We start from the raw sequence: 13,062 nt of genomic DNA on the forward strand, positions 1-13,062 counted from the left end.
CAAGTCTTGGCGGATCCAGACAAGCGAAAAGTAGCAAAATCGACCCCATTGGTCTCAACTATCCCCATGTTCCTGAGAACCTCATGATATCTATCTAGGTAATCTTGGGGATCCTCAGAAGAGGCACCGCTGAAAGTAGTAGTGAAGAGCTTGGTGAAACCTATCCAACTTCCACAAAGCCTCTGAAGACGTAGCTGACCTATCATCGGTCTGAGCGGCTGTTCGACTGAAGAAGTGGTACGTGACCTCACCATGCGCGAAAGGACAAGAGAAGGGGTTTCAATTTAGCACCGAGAGAACAAAATCGCACGACAGGAAAGAATGAATGTGAAGTTTTTCCTTTTGTAGCCTCTGGGGATAAATGCAGACGTCTCCATACCGATCCCTCAGACTCTACTAAGCTTGTCTGTGAACTATGAGACCCATGTAACCTAGCGCTCTGATACCAATTTGTCACGACCCGGATTTTCCACCCTCGGGAGTCGTGATGGAGCCTACTAATATGAGCTAGGCAACCCATATATTTGCACAATTTACCTTTTTACCCATTTTATATTCATTAACAATTTCAAAGTAATAACATTTAAACAACAGAATTTAACATAAGCATAAGAAAAAGCAATAAGCTATCAGAACATGAATCCAATACAACTGTTTGAATCTCGACTACCCAGAACTGGTGTCATAGTTTCACAGACGGTCTAAGAATACTACAAATAAAGGTCTAAAAGAAATAAATACAACATTGTCTCTGGAAATGCATGAAATAAACAGGAATAGTAGATGGAAGGAGACACCAAGGCCTGCGGACGCCTGCAGGACTACCTCGGGTTGCCTGATGAACAAGAATCAGCAATCCTACTGTGGTCTGAAGTCTACAACACTGGGGTCTGCACAAAAGAATGCAGAATGTAGTATCATCACAACCGACCCCATGTACTGGTAAGTGCCTAGCCTAACCTCGATGAAGTAGTGACGAGGCTAGGACCAGACTACCAAATAAACCTGTGCAGTATATAATGTACATCGGAAAATAAAACAGAAATGAACAAGTAAGAATGGGACGGGATACATGCTACGGGGGTATACCAGTATTAACAGTAAATCAAGAGTAACAGTCTAAGGGCATCTTAGAATTCATAGCAAAACAAAAGAAACTAATATCCAAGCTAAACACACTTGTCTCAATAATTGTTGCGGCGCGCAACCCGATCCAAATATATAACAACACTGTTGCGGCGTGCAACTTGATCCATATCATTTATTATTGTTGCAACGTGCAACCCGATCCACATATATCTTTGTTGCGGCGTGCAACTCGATCCATATTATTTATCATTGTTGCGGCATGCAACCCGATCAACATATAATATTTGCAATTGTAACGAGAATCCCGACAAGGGATCAATAAGGTCTACACTATCCCGGTAAGGGATCCGATAGCATAAGTGATTACATCCTGGCAAGGGAGAAACAACTATAACCAAACTTGTTACAACATCTAACTACCTCAGCTATAATCAAACTTGTTACAACATCTAACTACCTCAGCTATAACCGAACTTGTTCCTCGAGAATAACCTTAATCCTTACCCAACACAAAGAATCATCAACCTAAGCATCTGTAATATCAATTAAGAACACAATGCAAGGGAACCACAACTCAATAATAGTCCGACAAGGGGGCAACATAATTATCTTAAATCACATATAAGACCTGTACCAGGCGCCGAAACCAAAATACGAGCCCGATACCAACATGTTCTAATCAAAAAATCATTTCCAAATCCTTTAAATAGTTTCAGAAAACAATTTTCTTTAAAAATTCATTTCTCGGGCTTGGGACCTCGGAATTCGATTGCGGGCATACGCCCAAATCCCATATTTTCCTACGGACCCATCGGGACCGTCAAATTACGGGTCCGGATCCGTTTATCCAAAACGTTGATCGAAGTCAAATTAATTCATTTTATAGTCAAAATTTATCATTTTTCACAGATTTTCATATATAAGCTTTCCGGCCACATGTACGGACTGTGCACGCAAATCAAAGTGATGCTTAAAGAGGTTTTAAAGCCTCAGAACGCAGAATTTCATTTTAAAAACAAGTAATGATCTCTTGGGTCATCACAATTTAAAAAGTAAAGAAAGAAGAAGATAAAAGTTGATAATTTAGAGGGTAAAATAAGGGAAAAAACTTGCCCACACCCGGTGTATACATCAAATCTAGTTAAATTAACCATAGAAAATAAACTACAATATCTGTTAGAGTTTATTTTTAATATAAAAAAATTAAGAAAAGCTAATAAACAGTGCTAATAACTGACGTTAAACTTTTTAGGGTTGTCGTCCTTATTTTATTTCTCGCCGCAGTTTTTTGCTGCATCTTGCGAGTTTCCTGTTCTTTTATGTCTAACATAGTTGCTAGCTAAATATTGAGTTTTAGAGCCTTTAGTAGGTGACAGAGATCAAAGATTGTATTATCAATGAATATTTGAAAACCGACTAAATCGACCGAATCGTATCACACCGAATCGATTTTTAGGTTTCTTTTAAAGAAACTGTAAGTTTTTATATAAATCTATAAACGTACCGATAATTAGGGTAGGTTTTTTATTTTATAAAAATAAACCGAAAAAATATTGAACCGTACCAAATAAATTTTACATGTGGAAAATATATTTATATAGTAAGTTTAAAACTAATAAAGCATTAAATTTTTCATTGGGCCACGGAATTATAAAAATTGTTACAAGCCAACAAGTAATTAAACTCAAAGTACTAATTCCTAAAACCTATTATGCTACTTATACTTAAACTAAGTTATTTCAAGTATCTTTAATAGCAAAACACAAAGTATTCTAGCGATTATGAGTAACAAACTACAATATATTAAATATGTTTCCTTTCATATAATTTAGATTTATCTTTTTGAATATTTAATATACAACTTGGTTAATATGTTTCCGCTCGTGTAATTTATGTTTTCTTTGCTTTTACTTGGTTTCTTTTACGTTATTGTCGAATAGTTGATCGATCTATGGTCTAGTCACCTTTCATGTTTTTTTAATTCATCACCCTTTAAACAGTAAAAATGTCTAGAGAGCTTTGCTAAGTCATGTAAAAGAACGTATATTATTGCATTCTACTTCTACTGATAAATTTTATATGACATTTAAAAAATACCGAAAATTAACCGAACCGTACCGATACCAAAGTGAAACCGACATGATTGGGATGGTTTCGAAAAGTCAAATTTTTGTTATACATAATAGAATAACCGAAATATTGGTATGGTATAAATTTTATAAAATAACCGGCCGAACCGAACCATTGACACCCCTATGTATTACGCTTGCCAAACCATAAGTATGATCTAACTTCTAAGAAGCAGAATTATGCTTTTGAGTAAAACACCAATCTAGTCGAGCTAACTACTGTAGAAGCATTATACTCCTTAGTTGTAGCACACTTGTATAAGACTTTGCATTACTCTCAGCTGCAGAAATTGGCATGGTGAGATCAGAAGCAGTGAAAGAAAGTACCCCAGTGCTTGTAGAAAAATGCAATAAATTATTTAATATACTTACAAATACATAATATCCTTGGTTGGTTAGTTAATCACCAACATCTCTTTTTAATGCTGCTATTGGCCAAGATGTGTATGGTCAAATTTTATTGTTCTTCGACTTCTTAGAAAATATTTAAGATTATATAAAAATTAGATAGAGTTAACTATGGTTAAATACTACTAGTTTATAATTAAATAAGGTGACAATTGTCATTTAATTATTGGCTTGGTGTATACACCGAGTGCGGGTAAGTTTTTCCCGTAAAATAGGTATTTTAGAAATATAGTTGAGTGATCTTCTAAGTGCTATATGCATAATTAAATAACTTTGTTGTTACTAACAAAAGAAAGATAACTTTAGTAGATAATTTGGGATAGTTGAGTGACCATTTAAGTAAGTAATGGACTCACTATTTATCCTCCTCTGGTGATACTCATGGGCGAAGCCACCTTGAGCAAAGGGTGGTCAACTGACCACCCTTCGCTAAAAAATTACGAAAAATTACATTGTGTATATAAGTAAAATATTAATTTTAGATATATAAAACCTATATTGAACACCCTTTATCGGATTTTTTTTTCTACTTCTTTCAAGTTTGAATACCCTTAGAAACATTTCTGGCTTCGCCACTGATACTTGCCTAGTGTTCTAAGATAAATAAAGTGCAACCAAGTCTAGTTGACTTATGCATTGATTGAATGCATTTTGGTGAATTCCCCAACCCCTATAATTTAGGGTGGATGGTTTTAAATTTTAATTTTACTTATCCTTTTCTTAACGTAGGTTTTCTAAATCATGAGTATTTTGCTAGCATTCAATTTCATGTCTGTTTAACCAAAAATCTGAGTCCTTGGTCAAAGCTAAAAGAAAAATTCGGGTTACTGATAATCAAGAGACAAAAAATAAAATACTTTTGAGAACAATGGTAGAGGGTAAATAGATAAGTATTTCAGTGTATTCTCAATAGTATATCGTGTCCTTACAAATGATGATCCTTCTTCCTTTTATAGCTCATTCTAGGTAAAGGAATAAAGCCTCAGCTTTAATGATATAATCATGAGCAATAAATGACATTAAATAGGCCGTTACACAATCATTCCTATTAAATACCAACTTTATGACGTATCAGACATTTAATAATGAATTTGGGCTCTTTTCTGTCATCTGATCTTTGCTTTCAATGCCTTCTAATCCGTTGGCTGCAAATAATTTAAATTGGTACGAGACTCGTATCTATACGTCGTCTCGTGCTTATTTAAATTCTTCTTCCCGTGGCTGTTTTCACCGTGCCTCTTAGTCAATTGCTGTTTCTTTGACCATTCAACTAATCCACGTGTCATGCCACATCATTTTTAATATAAATTCAGTTTTTTTCCCAATACAGATAGTCCCCCCACTTTCCATTTTTTTATCAATTAAATAATTAGGAAGTGGATCTTCATGTAAAAAGAACTTTTGCCACAATTAATGCTTATGACAGTACTAACATCTCAGCAGTCTTTTCCATTTAATGCTCTGTCCATGTGTCATTTTATAATTGATTCCGCTATTCATTCCTTTCTTCGAGACTTCTTCATTCTCACTATTTACGAAGTGATAGCTGCCTTTATTATAGGCTTTTCATCATTATACTTAAAAAGTTGACGGTTCCCATTTTACACATAACTTTGTCTTCCTTTGTCTTCTTCACTAATCTTCGACAACATACCTTCTTCTTGACAATGTCTTCTTCAAACCCTAACCGTAAAAAAGTTCCAATTCTAGATCAGTTCCCCAACGCCCCTATTAGACACAGAAGAGGCGGAGGAAGTAGGCCTCGAACAGGGTTAGAATCTACGCGAGGCGGTTCCTCTGGTTCTTCTTCAAGGAGTTTTGTTCCAAAAGCCCCTTCTTCTAAGAGTAGGGAAATTCTTGATACTTCTCAAGAACCCTCAGTTGATGATATAGTTCCCAGTGATTTGTCTTTTGAAAGTGACAAAACGTCTCTTCAAAAACAAATTAAAAATTTAGAAAGAGCCGATACTTACCCAACATTAGTAACCGAGCTTACAATCCCCACTATAAGAAGAGATTGTAATTGGAAGGATAGTCTTCGAATGTCAATTCCTTCCCCAAATCAAAGAATTTCTTCTTTTAGAAATGGGTATTCTTCTGTTTACACTTACCCCTTCACTTTGGGTTTTAATCCTCCGATTGACCCAGTTATTCTCGATTTTTGTCGTTTCTTTACCATTTGTTTGGCCCAAATTGGTCCATTGGTGTGGAGAACAGTGGCTTGTTTGAGATATTTATCATCCAAGGCCAATGTCAATTTCACCTTTTCTCATCTTATTCATCTATACCATCCCAACTTAATACGCCATGGTGTTTTCACCTTAACTGCAAGGAGCAAAAAAGTTTTGGTAAACCCTGAGGATGACAGAGATCGTGGATGGTATATCCGTTACGTTGCTGTCCGTACAGTGGATTTGATTGGTGAAACAAATATTCCCTTTCCTGAGAAGTGGAATTTTGAACGTAAGTTTTCTCTTATTTACCGTACCTACTTTTGAGAATTTCAAAAGAATGTTGTTTTTTAACCTCGTCCCTTCTTGGTTTTTTGTAGCAACCATGGGAGATGTGGAACCTATTCCCAACTTTCGTGGTTGGGTAGACTCACTTTTGAAAGTTGCTACTGGGGAGCAAAGAACTTGGAAATCAATTTCTTCCTTACATGGCTGGAAAGTCAAAACACACGGTATCCCCTCTTTTACAAAATTTTGTTTTACATGTTAAGCACTTTTTCCTCAACTTTAATCATGTATATCCATTCTTTAATCAGGATTTGGCATTAGAGGAATGACAGCTGAAGTAGCTATGGCCATTCGCATGTCTGCGAATGCTGCTCTGGATTTAGATAAGGCTCGAGCCTTGTTGCCTAAAAGAAAAGCTACAAAGGAAAGTTCTGAAGAAGAAGAGGAGGGTACCTCCCTAATTACCAGGCCAAGGGCCAGGAGACGAATAGTCATTGATGATGAAATTGAAAACACTCCTGCTCGTACCTCCGCCACCGAGCCTGTTTTTGACGAAGCTCCTCTTTCCTCACTTGTTCCTATTTCCTCCATTCCTCTGCCTACCGTAAGTGTTTCTTTACCAGCTTTAACACCTTCCATTTGTTTGCCAATTTCTACTGCTCCTATATCTGTTCCCTTGGCTACTTCAACTGCACCTGCTTCTGCTCCGGTGTTGGTTTCGACATCTTTTCCCTCCATTCCTTCTATTCCCTCCGCTGCTCCTCTTCCCTCTGTTCATCATACAGAGACAGGTTCTAGCAGCGGAAATATGTCAATGAGAAGTGTTACTTTAGAAGTTCCTGCCAATCATAGCCTCCTGAGGAAGACTGGCAGAGCCGATGTTTGGCTCGAACCTCTTATTGGAGATATCGAGAAGAAGAAGATGGAGAGCCATAGCTGCTTAACTTTGATGAACGACGTAGTTCATTCTACTTTGAAGGTATTTCTACCAACAAGTTTTTTTTTTTTAAATTATCTTCAATTTCTCATTTCCATGACTTACCTCTGTAGGCTAATCTTATTAGCACGGAACTAATGAGAAGAATTTCCTTACTGGAAAGAAAAGCTCGTGAGTCTGAGAAGTCTGTCCACGAGGCTGAGGAAATTGCTAGGGGAGCCCAACTTGAAGCAACCAACTGGAAGGAGCAGTTCGAAAATGCTCAAGGGACTATAGAAGAGTTGCAAGAAAATAAAAACCTCCTAGAGCAGCAAAACCGTGGTTTAACTTCTGAGCTGGCAACAGTCAAAGCTTCTTCAAGCCAATTGAAAAGAGATAAAGAGCTTTTGGAATGCTCTTTATCAGAACAATTATCCAGAGCTAGTGAAGAAGTTAGAGAGCTGAAGGCACTTTTGGCTAAAAAGGAAGAATATGCAGGAGAGTTAGTGCAAAACTTAACTCAAGCTCAGGCTGACTTACAGACTTCTTCTGTCGAGATTCAAGCCTTGAAGAGTTCTCATGCTTCTCTTGAAGCTTCCCTTGATTCCCATTTAGCTGAAAATCAAATTTTAAAAAATGATCTTGCTATGTGGGAAAAGGAATATGGACTTCTAGAGGAAAATTTAACATAGAAGTGAGTTGGGCTTTTCTGAATTCTCGTCGTGATGCTTTGACGGAAGCTGCTCAAGAGGGTTTTGACTTGCAGTCTGAACTGGATAAAGTCATAGATACCATCGAGAAAAGCCAACAGTCTACTGATACTCCTTTTCCTGCCCTTGAAGTTCCTGAAAATGTTGCTATTCCAACTTCAGAGGGTGAAACTTCTACAACCCAGTCTATGGAAGTTGAAACTTCCGTGATAATCCCCTCAAGCTCAGCTAAAACCGTTCCTGTTGCTGCTTCTTCAGAAGTTGCCACCGTGCTTGTGGCTGAAAGTGAAATTCATATTGTAACTTCTGATGTACTAACCCCTTCAACTGGATGATGGTTTTATCCCTTAGTTTTTAAGGGATTTTTTGGTGAAAGTCCCCAGTTATCATAATGGGGCAATTGTATAAACTTTTATTGACTAAGTTTCTACTTAGTTTTTTTAATTAGATCAAGAAATTTGTTAATACTTCAATGTGTTCTACTCTTGCCTTTTCTTTACTTATTTAGGACTTATAGAATAGTTTAGCATTTTTATCCTTTGAAAATGCTTTATGATTCTCCCATGACTTATTGACATGAGGCTTATAAAAGAGGGCCCTTTTATTTTATCGACACTTAATGAAGAAGACGTCTCAACTTCATAATGGTGTTAAAATACGATGAAAGTAATAGGAAAACACACGTTTTGTATGAAACAACTTTTAACAAGTGTTTGACTGTTACATGTATTACAATACATCTACCACTTTTCTCGTAACTGTTTTTCTTGTAACAGATTTGTAAATAACATAAACTAAACAAGGTTTTTTTTATAACCTGTTTCAGTACATAGTCATGACCCTATCTTTACATGTTAAGAAGGGTTTGAGAGGTGACTTTGTTTATGAGTTTGAGAGATGACTCTGTTGTTCTCATGAATGCTGAAGACTTCGTAACTTCTTCTCAACACTTGCTTCAGTTTGGCCGACTTTTATTCGATACTCGTATCTGTTTCTTTGCACCTATCTGTGTATAATATGTAGTCCCCCAAGTGTTTGAGCGGTGAAGTATGAAGCCTCGAACACTTGTTTATTTCTTTTTACTTTGGCCCTTTTCCTGAAACAGAAAGATATACGGGACTCGACTATGTGATTATAGATGAAGACTGCCTAACTCGTGTGTATTTCCATCAGATTTATTGTAACCCTGGGCTAGGAATTTATGCATACTCCATTTTGCCTTGCAGGTTGTGACTCATCATTTGGCACGAGTTAGGATATTCAGCCTAGCATCTAAAATCGTTAGTAAAATATTAAAAAATCAAGAGAAGAATTTTTACATGATGATACCTGACCGTAGGTACTTTCTTAAAAGTAATATCTTTTTAAGTGGACAGCATTCCAATGTGAGGGTAAAACTTTACCATCCATTGTTTCCATCTGGTATGCTCCTTTTCCCGCAATGCCACGAACTTTGTATGGTCCTTCCCAGGTTGGACTTAGCTTTCCTGAGTTAACAGCTTTTGTAGATTGGAAAACCTTTTTAAGCACGAAGTCCCCAATTTTGAAAAATCTGAGGCGTGCTTTCCTGTTGTAATATCGTTATATTACTTGCTTTTGCGCTGCCATCCTTATCAAAGCAGCCTCTCTTCTTCCTTCAAGTAAATCTAGGCTAACCCGCATCTCCTCATTATTAGATTCCTCCATTGCCTGATCGTACCGTGTGCTTGGCTCACCTATTTCAACTGGTATTAAGGCTTCCGTACCATAAACCATCGAAAATGGTGTTTCTCCAGTGCCTGTTTTGGTCGTTGTACGATAAGCCCATAGTATTCCGGGTAACACCTCAGGCCAATTACCTTTTGAATCTTGTAACCTTTTTTCAAGTTATTGATAATAACTTTGTTAGTTGATTCCGCTTGTCCATTCCCCACTGGATGGTATGGCGTAGATGTTATTCTTTTGATCTGCCAACTTTGAAAAAATTCTGTAACTTGTGCTCCAATGAATTGTGGTCCATTGTCACATACGATCTCCTTTGGTACTCCAAAGCGACATATTATATTGCGCCATATGAAGTCTTTAACTTCTTTTTCTCGTACCTGTTTAAATGCCCATGCTTCTACCCATTTAGTGAAATAATCTGTAAGTACGAGTAGAAATTTTACCTGACCTTTAGCTTGTGGAAGTGGACCTACGATATCCATTCCCCATTTCATAAAGGGCCAAGGGGTTAAAACAGTATGTAGTAACTCAGCTGGTCTGTGCATATTATTGCCGTACCTTTGACATTTATCACATTTGGACACGAAAATGGTTGCCTCTTCTTCCATCTTAGGCCAATAATATCCTGTGTGAATTAACGTTCTTACCAGTGACCGTCCTCCTGCGTGATTCCCACAATGTCCTTCATATACTTCTCTCATGACATATTCGGTTTGAGAAGGGCCGAGACACCTTGCTAGTGGTCCGCCGAACATCTTTCGATAAAGATTACCTTGATATAAACAATATCGTGCAGCTCTTTTGCGAAGCGCGAAAGCCTTTCCTTTGTCATTAGGCACGGTTCCGTGCTGTAAAAAGGCAACAATTTCATTTCTCCAATCCCATGTTAGATGATTAAAATTTACCTCGTTTTTGTCAGGTTCGAGAACAAAATGAAATAGATGTATGACTGAAGCATCTGTATTGTTTGCCACGTCTACTGCGGATGCAAGGTTTGCTAAAGCATCTGCCTCTGCATTCTTATCTCTTGGGACTTGCACTACTTTCCAAGTTTGGAATTGCTTTACTAAATCCCGTACCTTTGCGAGGTATTCTTGCATTCGTGACTCTCTGGCTGTGTAAGTCCCCAGCATCTGATTAACCACGAGTTGAGAATCACTCTTGATTATAATCTGTGTTATGCCGAGTTCTCGTGCCAATTCTAAACCTGCAATTACAGCTTCATATTCTGCTTCATTGTTAGTTATAGAATGACATTTTATAGCCTGTCTAATGGTCTCCCCCGCAGGTGGTACGAGGACTATTCCTAAGCCTGCCCCTTTTACATTAGATGAACCGTCAGTGTATAAAACCCAAGTCCCCGGGTTCGCACCATTAAAAACTAATAATTCTTTCTCTGCTTCTAAATGCATCCCCTGGCTAAAATCAGCCACGAAATCAGCTAGTACTTGAAACTTTATAGCGGTCCTGGGTTGATAAATAACTTCATATTCACTTAGTTCTATAGCCCATTTCGCTAATCTTCCTGAAAGCTCATGTTTATGCAAAATATTTCGAAGCGGAAAAGCAGTAACTACAACAATGGGATGACATTGAAAATAAGGTCTTAACTTTCTAGATGCCATGACCAAAGCTAATGCTAATTTTTCTAACTGTGGGTATCGTGTCTCAGCTTCCAATAAAGACTTACTTACGTAATAAATAGGAGATTGTTTACCTTGGTCCTCGCGGACTAAAACATCACTTACCGCGACTTCAGATACGGCCAGATAAATGAGAAGTTTTTCCCCTACCTTCGGTTTTGCCAACAATGGTAGTTTTGACAAATAAGTTTTCAAATTTCTAAGGGCTTGCTGACAATCTTCATTCCATTCAAAATGATCTTGCTTTTTAAGTGCAGAGAAAAACTTAAAACACCTTTCTGAGGATTTGGAAATAAATCTCCCCAAAGCTGCAATTCTTCCCGTTAATCGTTGTACTTCCTTTTTATTAGTAAGGATATCCGGGATTTCTTCTATTGCTTTGATCTGAGAAGGATTCACCTCAATACCACGGTTAGAAACAAGAAAACCCAAAAACTTACCTGATGCAACTCCAAATGCACATTTTTCTGGGTTGAGTTTCATGTTAAATTTTCGCAAAATTTCAAAAGTAATAGATAGATGAGAAATATGATCATGAGATTGCTGGGTTTTGACGAGCATATCGTCTATATATACCTCCATTGTTTTCCCTAAATGTTCTTAGAACATTTTGGTGACCAACCTTTGATAGGTTGCCCCAGCATTTTTGAGACCAAAAGGCATTACTTTATAACAATAAGTCCCCCTGTCTGTGACGAAAAAAGTTTTTTCTTCATCACCAGGAACCATTTTGATTTGATTATATCCTGAGTATGCATCTAAAAAACTTAAAAGTTCATGACCTGCGGTCACATCAATTAGTTGATCTATATGTGGTAAGGGAAAGGAATCTTTTGGACATGCTTTATTTAAATCAGTATAATCTACACAAACACGCCACTTACCATTTTTCTTGGGTACAACCACCGTATTAGCTAACCAAGTTGGATATTTTACCTCACGGATTGATCCGATTTTTAATAATTTTTGGACTTCATCCTGAATCACCTGGTTCTTGAAAGCACCTTGTTTCCGTTTCTTTTGCTTTACTGGTGTGAAAGAAGGGTCCTCGTTGAGTTTGTGAGTCATCACATTTGGAGGTATCCCTGTCATATCAGCGTGGGACCAAGCAAAGAAATCTAAGTTAGCTTTTAAAAATTCGATTATCATACCTCGCATGTTCGTGTCTAAATTAGCCCCGATATAAATCTTCCGTTCAGGCTGTTGATCAAATAACGTCACTGCGTCAAGCTCTTCAATCGTCGTTTTGATGCTTTCGTTCTCTTCAGGTTCTTGAATTGTGCCAGGCCTTGAGTCCAAATCTGTTTTCTATTGTTCAGTTGAAGTTTGATATCTTTTACTTTCAACTGTTTCCTGTAATTGCTATTTTGCTTTATTTACGGCGCTCGTACTTGTTACAGCGTTGACATTTCTGGCCATCTGCTGATCCCCACGAATTTGACAAATTCCCCATGGTGATGGGAATTTGATAACTTGATGCAGGGTTGATGGGACAGCATCCATATCGTGTATCCATGGCCTTCCCATGATCATATTGTAGGCCATTTCCATATCAACTACCTGAAATTTAGTTTCCTTCACAACACCCATAGCAAAAGTTGTTAGTATTACCTCACCTTTTGTTACTACACTTGAGTTGTCGAAACCTGACAAGGTGTGCGCCTTGGGTAACATTTTGTCTTCAGCTTGCATTTCCCGCAGTACCCTTAGTAATATAATATTTACAGAACTTCCTGGATCAATCAAAACTCGCTTTACATTAGTATCATATACAAGTAAAGATATTACCAGTGCATCATTATGTGGAGTTGTTACTCCTTTGTTATCTGCGTCATCGAACGAAATGCTTTCATTGTCAAGGACCTGCCGCACCCGTTTTCCGTGTGTAATTGTTACCTTAGAAACCTTGTTTGAAGCTGTGTAAGTTATGCCATGAATATCTTCTCCCCCGCTTATGACATTCACTGTCCTTTTGGGTGAAGGAGGTTGTGGTGGTTCTTGTCT

Source organism: Nicotiana tabacum, chromosome 10, assembly GCF_000715075.1.
Source record: "Nicotiana tabacum cultivar K326 chromosome 10, ASM71507v2, whole genome shotgun sequence".
NCBI lineage: Eukaryota > Viridiplantae > Streptophyta > Magnoliopsida > Solanales > Solanaceae > Nicotiana > Nicotiana tabacum.